The 7934-nt window shown below is 45.5% G+C and overlaps 1 protein-coding gene across 2 annotated transcripts in view; it reads left to right on the top strand.

Moving 5' to 3' along the window:
• Positions 1-362: 362 nt before the first annotated feature.
• Positions 363-7934, top strand: part of CSNK2A1 (casein kinase 2 alpha 1) — a 50048-nt gene continuing 42476 nt past the window's right edge. For both annotated transcript variants that reach the window (XR_010026461.1, XM_063147416.1), the window contains exon 1: positions 363-470. The gene's annotated coding sequence lies outside the window, so the exon portion shown is untranslated. The remainder of the gene's footprint in view (positions 471-7934) is intronic.

Here is a 7934-nt window from a genome sequence, read left to right as displayed (position 1 = left end):
CATGACTCCCCAGTGTACATGGGGAAGTCCGCATGTGCGCTGATGGTGCTATATTATTATTATTATAATAATAATAATAATAATAATAATAATAATAATAATAATAATAATAATAATAATAATAATAATAATAATAGGGACGCGACGGCGGCCAGTTTCCCTTAGGACTCTCCGCGAACTACAACTCCCAGAAGGCAAAGGTAGGAAAGCGAGCGACGCATGCGCCGGCGAGCGCCTTGAAGCTCCGCCTTTCCGCCGGGCGACGGCAGGAAGCGCATAGAAGTCCTCTCGAGGGATAGAGCGGGCGAGCGTGTGGTGAGGAGGAGGAGAAGGAGCCGCTTCCGCTTCCGGCCAGCCTCGCTTTGGGCCCTGCGGCTGGCGGCCGAGCCTTGTGCCTCCGCCATATTGTCTGTGTGAGGCCGGCGAGGGAGGCGCGGTGGCTGCGGCTACTGCCGGCACCTCTACCTCAGGTAACTGCCGCGAGCGGGTGGCCGGAGGAGGGGCGCTGAGCGAGGGGGGGGCTCCTTCCTTCCCTTTCCCAAATTAATGGGTGTGGGGGGAGAGAGGCTGAGGGAGAAGAGGATGTGGGGGTGGGGCTTCTTCGCCCCCCAACCCTCTATCCGACGGCAGTCTCAAGGGAGGGGGGCAGTTGATTAAGAGTGGGGGGATATGTGAAAGGGGGGGCTTTCATGCTATCGAAGCGGGGGTCTTTGCCCTCCCACCCCCACCCCTTCATAGTTGAATAGCCCATTGCAGGTGGGGGGGGTTAGGGTAGGGGCCCCTTTGGGTGCGTGGGTGGGGCTCATGGTGGGTGGGCCATATACACGCCCATATACACGCCCCTATGCGTGAAGGAAGCCTCCCCCAAGCAGCTGCCTGCTGGGACCTTCCCCTTTCTAGATGTAAAGTGGGGGGTGGGGTGAGTTGCCCCCATTTTGTATAGGGTGGTGGGGGAGAATGCCAGGATGAAGTAGAGTTTACCTCACCCGCTTTTTTAAAAATAATAATCAAAACTGCCCCCCCCCCCCCACTGTGACTCCACACTTCTCATAAAGGGTCTCTGCTCTTCTTCCCATCCCGCTCCAAAGGTGTGTGTTCTGGCATCTTCTTCCACAGGTGAATGGCAGGATTTGCAGGGTGGGGTGGGGAGGGGTTAAATTGTGTCCTGGTGGTAAGTGGGGGAAGGAGGTAGGGTCTGCGGTGTTCTTTCCATGCAATATGTTGGGGGCACTATGTGGTGGGGTCTCGTTGCAAGATGGAGAAATCCTGACAGATGGTGGGGAGGGGGTCACTGGCCCATGTCTGCTCCCCTTATCAAGGATCTCTGCCCCACAGGCTGCCTGTTGGGGCTTCTCTTTCTGTGCTAGAGGATGAAAGGCATATCTCTTATTCTTCAGGTTTGCTGGTCCGTGCAGCCGAGCATCTTCCACAGAGGTTGTAAGATTTGTATGCCTGCGTAAAGGATTAGCAAAAATGGCAATACCGAAGGGTAGCTTTAATAATGTGTGTGAATCTGCATTTAAAAGAATATTTTTGGCAGTAGTTCATAACGTTTTCTGCACATAGAGCACTTTAGAAGTGTGCAATGAATAGGTACCTTTCTCTCTCTCTCTGCTCTTCATCTTTATGAGGCTGTAAGAATTACCTTGCTAGATCAGAACAAGATTTGTCTAATTTAGCATTCTGTCTCCAGTAGCGGGCAGCTAGAAGTTACTAGGCATTCATGAGGAGGGTCATCCCCTCTTGTCTGGTCCTCCATCAAGTTGTCCAATCTTTCTGAAAGAAGTTGCCTTCTCCCAACACATTTCTATGGGAACCTCGCTGTGTACTTGGTGGCTTTGTATCTTGTCATGGGGAGGAAAATTCTTGCCTGCCTCCTCAGGAGAGTCTTTCTCCCTGTACCAACCACATGTAGAAGCATTTCCTTGTGTGTGTGTGTGAAGGAGTGGCCTCTTCCCCTTATTTCTGTAGAGGATGATACTTTCGTATATGTGGATACTTTACCCCATCCTGCAAAAAGGTGCCTATAAAGGCCGAACTGAGTACTTAAACCAGCCTTCCCCAACCTGGTACCCTCCACATATGTTGGACTGCAACTCCCATCATTCCCAGCCAACATATCTGGAGAGTGTTGGGTTGGGGAGGCTGATGTAAACATTTGATATGATACTTAAGAATTAGTGGTTAATCTCACACATCTGATTCCTTCACGTCTAGGCTTTTGACATGTTTCCACTCGTGTTTCTTCTTTACTTTTAAAGAGTTATCACATCTTTCTATGAATCATGCCCAAGGAAGCTGTCCCTTCCTCTATACTTGAAGTGGGTGTAGGGAGATGTCCTTCCCTTATTCATTCCACATACATAGAGTGTCTCTATCTCCTGGTGTGGAGTCTCTACTCCCATTTATTGCGGGGAGCTGAAGAAACATATCTGGTTTCTATCTGGTTTCTAGGCACAGTTAAATTTGCAGTACCACATCCAGTATTTTAGATTTAAGCACTGGGTGGTTGGAGTAATGTGCCCTAAACTTTAGACATCTTGAGGGTTTTTTCTGTTAGATATGAGAATCTAGTGGGTACCGGTCTTCAGCTGTATAGGTTTATCCCTTATCCTTGCAGAAAGGCAATATTACTGGGTATGGGGCACTCTTCTCTCATCACCCAGTGAGGTATGCCACTTCTGTTTAGCAAAATATTGGAACATCGTTTATATTACTTGAGCTCGTGGAGGTAGGAAGAGAATACAGTGCAGCTAAGAACGTAATTTTCTGTACATTTGAAGAAAGGCTCCTGCTTTTTCCACTACTACTACATAGAAAGTATGTGGTATACTTTCTGTATGCTAGTCCGTATTTGATCCCATTGCTTAGGGGACACTTTCCTCTCCCACCCAACTGCGCGTGAGGTTTGTTTGCCATGACCAGCTGAATATGCAAATATCTGCCTGTGGCTTGGTGGACATGCTAATGGTCTTTCCTCTTTTCAGGGTGAGGAATCTTCTGGCTTATATGGGCTCCACTTGCTAGCTGAATGCCAGGATATCTCTCTTTCTTCCCTCCTGTGGGAGGTTGACTTGATCTGTTGTGGGCTTATTAACGATTTAAGGCACAGTCCTATTGATTGTGCCCTCGATGACTGGAAACATACTCACCCCTCACACAAACTCAGAGGCTTCCAATTATCCAATGCAGGGCAAGAGGAGCAGTGGAAGCAATCTTCTCCGCGTCCTCCCACTTCCATTTTTCACTAGATGGGCTTTTTTGCCCATCTAGCAATGGTGCTTGGAAGTGGGAGGAAAGGAGGATGGAAGAACGTTAGGGTAGCTTATATTCTGACCTCTCCACCCCTCCCTGCCCACTGAAACTCTGCTTTTTCTCACTCTCTGTGGTCGTTTTTCCAACCTCGGTAGGCAGGCAGCACGGTTCTTTCTACACCGGCTGAAGAGGGGAGCAGAACTCTTGACTCCACCATCCAAGGTTCACGTGCTGTCTCCAACCTTGGAGGGGGAAATCCCCAGTGTCCTATGGCAGTGTTTTTGGTGAGAGCAAATTTTAATCTGAGATTAAGAAATCAGGTCGTTAGGCTGCTTTTCACTCTGTTACATCGCTGTTTCTTTTGGAAATGCAAAAGAAAGAGCCTCCCCTTTGCTAACAGTGAGAGATACCTTCTGTTGGTAAAGGCTTGTGCTTCCTTCAATATTGAAAAAAGCCAACTTTATTGAGGGTTCGTATAGAAGGCTCCTTGCCAATATTGGTATTGTCTCTCTTCATCCTTTATCCGGTGGAAGGTGACCATATCCGGTGGAAGCTGGACATCAGGAAAATCTTCCTGACTGGTAGAGCAGTACGACAATGGAATCAGTTGCCTGGTGAGGTTGTGAGCTCTCCCACACTAGAGGCCTTCAAGAGGCAGCTGGACAACCCTCTGTCAGGGATGGTTTAGGGTGGATTCCTGCATTGAGCAGGGGGGTGGACTCGATGGCCTTGTAGGCCCCTTCCAACTCTGCTATTCTGTGATTCTGTATTGAGATAGAATAGTCTCAGGATGCTATAAATGAATTTATTGCCGAAAAATGCATATAGGGAGCTATCTCTTCTGTTGAGGGCTCCTCTCTTAAGCGGTTGCATTAGAATGAGGTTCTTCTCCCTGTATTTAGCCAGGTATTTAGCCAGGTAATTCACTTCCTGACTTGAATGACATCCCTGTATTTAGCCAGGTAATTCACTTCCTGATGTGAATGACACCTCTAGGATGAAATGGCAAAGTGGGGAACCCTGACTCAAAAAGCTGTGTACCTTCCTGAATAAGAACATGCCATGCTGGATCAGACCGAACGTCCATCTAGTCCAGCACTCTGTTCACACAGTGGCCAACCAGCTGTCGACCAGGGACCAACAAAGCAGGATGTGGTGCAACGGCACCCTCCCACCCATCTTCCCCAGCAACTGGTGCACACAGGCTTACTGCCTCGGATACTGGATGTAGCACATAGCTATCAGGACTAGTAGCCATTCATAGACTTCTCCAGGAATTTATCCCAACCCCTTTTAAAGCCATCCAAATTGGTTGCCATCTTATGGTAGTGAGTTCCATCATTTAACTATGCACTTTGTGAAGAAGTACTTCCTTTTATTTGTCCTGAATCTCCTACCAATCAGCTTCATTGGATGACCCCTTTGGGTTCTAGGGAGAAAAATGTCTTCCTATCATAGAATCATAGAATAGCACAGTTGGAAGGGGCCTACAAGGCTATCGAGTCCAACCCCCCGCTCAATGCAGGAATCCACCCTAAAGCATCCCTGACAGATGGTTGTCCAGCTGCCTCTTGAAGGGCTCTAGTGTGCGAGAGCCCACCACCTCCCTAGGTAACTGATTCCATTGTCGTACTGCTCTAACAGTCAGGAAGTTTTTCCTGATGTTCACGTGGAATCTGGCTTCCTTTAACTTGAGCCCGTTATTCCGTGTCCTGCACTCTAGGAGGATCGAGAAGAGATCCTGGTCCTCCTCTGTGTGACAACCTTTTAAGTATTTGAAGAGTGCTATCATGTCTCCCCTTCATCTTCTGTTCTCCAGCCTAAACATGCCCAGTTCTTTCAGTCTCTCTTCATACACTTCATAGACACCATGCATAGGTTTGTACACCTCTATCATGTCTCCCTTTAGCCTCCTTTTTTCCTTATCAGGGCTGTCCATGTTTTGGTTTGGATTTGAACCTGGCCCTGACAGTCATCTTATTGAATACGCCTGAACAAGAAAAGCAGAGTGTTTGAATATGTTGATGTGCTTCTGTGATCCGTCCTGGAACTTTAAAGAGTCAGGAATTTTCAGTTTTACAAGCAGATTTAAATTTATTTTGATTATACAGGTGAATTTTCTGAAAGGGTGGTTGTTGTAAAAGTCTTTAAAGTATGAAACCAGCGTGGTGTTTTCTGAACTTTTTTCAGAGTGAGAGTGCACCTTTAACCTGTGCAGCTTAGCAAAGAAAAGCTGATTGCCTCTGGAATACTAGATGTTCAGCATCTTAAGTTATTTGTACAGAAGAGGTTTTTGCCCCGAGGAGTGCTTTCTATTTTTGGTGCTGATGGAAGTTAGCTTTCAAATTCTTGATTAGAATCATTAGTTGACACCAGAATGGATTTTTACAAAACCATCTTAGCTTTTAGCATTGTTCTATGTGGACCAAATTGTAGTGTATTTCATCCAGTATGTAACTGATTCCCAGGCTTATTAGCAGACAAGTTTTGTGCTGAACAAGCTTAAAAGCAAGGGATGGATGACATTTTTGCCTCTATTGGGGTGCGTTGAAATCCACCGAATGTAGCCAACCAGGTCTGGAAATGCTTCCGTTCCTACATTTTTAACTCCACCCACTTTTCCAGAAGACCTCAGGTGGAGATATATTGAAATATATGCAGTTGCTGCGGCTTTTCATTAAAATCTGAGTGCGGCTTTATTAAACTTATTGCCAATTAAAATGGCCCCTTTTGATGAAGTGTGGCACAGATATGGCCTAGTATAGGTCAGTATGTCTACTTATTAGCCTTTCATTGAGGCTGTGCTTTTCTTTTTAAAGAAAGCCTTCCTTCAATGTAAACATTTCCAAAGCAGATTACAAATTTGAAATAAAGTTATAAGAACGCAAGAATAAAACAGTGGGTAAAACGCAGCTCTAAATATATATAATATATAGAGAGAGTGTTAAAACAACCGGTGCCGAATTTAGCTTACGTGAGTTAGACGCCTGGAAGGAATTGCTAGGCGTCACTTCAAGCTTGTGCTTGACTCTCTCTAAACTCTGCCATCAAATCCAAAATTTTATGACTCTAATTCTGTGCTCGGTAATCATGCAGAGTAATCATGCGTAGATTCACTTATTCATGCTTTGTTCCAAGCATGAGCATGTCAGATCTGGTCTGGAGACGCAGCAGCACAGGGCTGGGGTAGCTGAGTGTAGAAGAAGCAGGTGAGGGGCAACAGATGTTGTAAAGGCACATGTAGCATATAGCACATGTAGCACTCTTGCTCAGCTTCGTCCATTTTCTATCACTGCCCCTTATGTCTGGAATTCTCTTCCAGAACGTTTGTGGACCACAAGTTCAATTGCAGTTTTTAAAGCTCAGCTGAAAACTTTTCTTTTTTCTAAAGCTTTTAGAACTTGATTTTGACCTTACTTTTATATTGTTAATTTTACTCTCCTCTGTGCCTGTTTGGTGCATTCCCTTCCCTTCCTTATTGTTTTATTACGATTTTATTAGATTGTAAGCCTATGCGGCAGGGTCTTGCTATTTACTGTGTATAATCTGTACAGCACCATGTACATTGATGGTGCTATATAAATAAAGAAGAAGAAGAAGAAGAAGAAGAAGAAAAAGAAGAAGTTGGCCAACACTTTTCAGAACTCCTTTCTGCAGCCATGTAGAGTCTTCATACGCAGAGACCAGGGCCAGTGTCAAGGGCACCTGCTGAAGGTTACACCCCTGTAGGGCACACGGGAGTCCACCACGGAGTTCCTCTTCACCTGCTTCTTATCCTGTGCCTTTGCTTTGGCCCAGGTAACGGTGAGGCGGAACAATGGAGGCCGCTGCGTATTTGGCAGCACTGGCTGAGATTCCCAGAAAAACTCAGCTCTGCAAGACGAGAGATTAGATTCCCTGTGGAATGCACATTCTTGGGCTTAGAGATTGGCTTCTGTTTGTGCCACTTCTATTTCCTTCCCCCTGTTCAACTGATGTTAGTTGTTCTTGCATTTAATTACAAAAATGGCATGCTGGGCTCTCAGCAAGCGTGCCCAAATTATTTGCCAGTGTAGATCATAAAGTGTGAAAAATAGGGTGAGTGAGAAGTGCCTTGTGGAGTTGAGTCAAGACAGTTTTCATCCCTCCTAGAGATGCTGTTCACACTATCTGGGAGGTAGGGAGATGACACAGCAATCGTCTTTGCATCTGCTTATTATAGTGCAAATTCAGTAAGCAGCTCTTGGAGCTGCAATGGTTAGACGTGCACCTTCTAAATAAAACTCACGGCTTGAGGGGTTTTATATTTAGTTGGGTTTCTCGCCTCTTCCGCTCCAAAGTGATACATTAAAACACAAAGCATGTCAAATCAGATATTTTAATATTTGCATACTGTTGTTGGAACTTTGTGTGGAAGAAAGTTAATATTCCATACTTGCGTAACCTTAAAGGAGGCTTATTTTAAAACAAGGATTTTGACTTTTAGTTGGTGGGTCAGGACCAAAAAGTGGATCATACTCAGACCTAAGGCGAGTCACAGATTAAACACTGTTTTTTTTTAAAAAAAGATAGAAATTGTAAGAGAAATAGACCAAATAATAGACCAAAATGTGCAAAAGAAGGCTGAGAATGTTTGCTGTTCATAGTTGTGAAGAAGAGGGGAACTTTGCAGTCCAGTTTCTCAGTCCTGTCTGATGTGC

Source organism: Elgaria multicarinata, chromosome 1 (assembly GCF_023053635.1).
Source record: "Elgaria multicarinata webbii isolate HBS135686 ecotype San Diego chromosome 1, rElgMul1.1.pri, whole genome shotgun sequence".
NCBI classification, from domain to species: Eukaryota; Metazoa; Chordata; class Lepidosauria; order Squamata; family Anguidae; genus Elgaria; species Elgaria multicarinata.
Note: the sequence above shows the minus strand (reverse complement) of the source record. Positions and strands in the feature narration are given on the sequence as shown.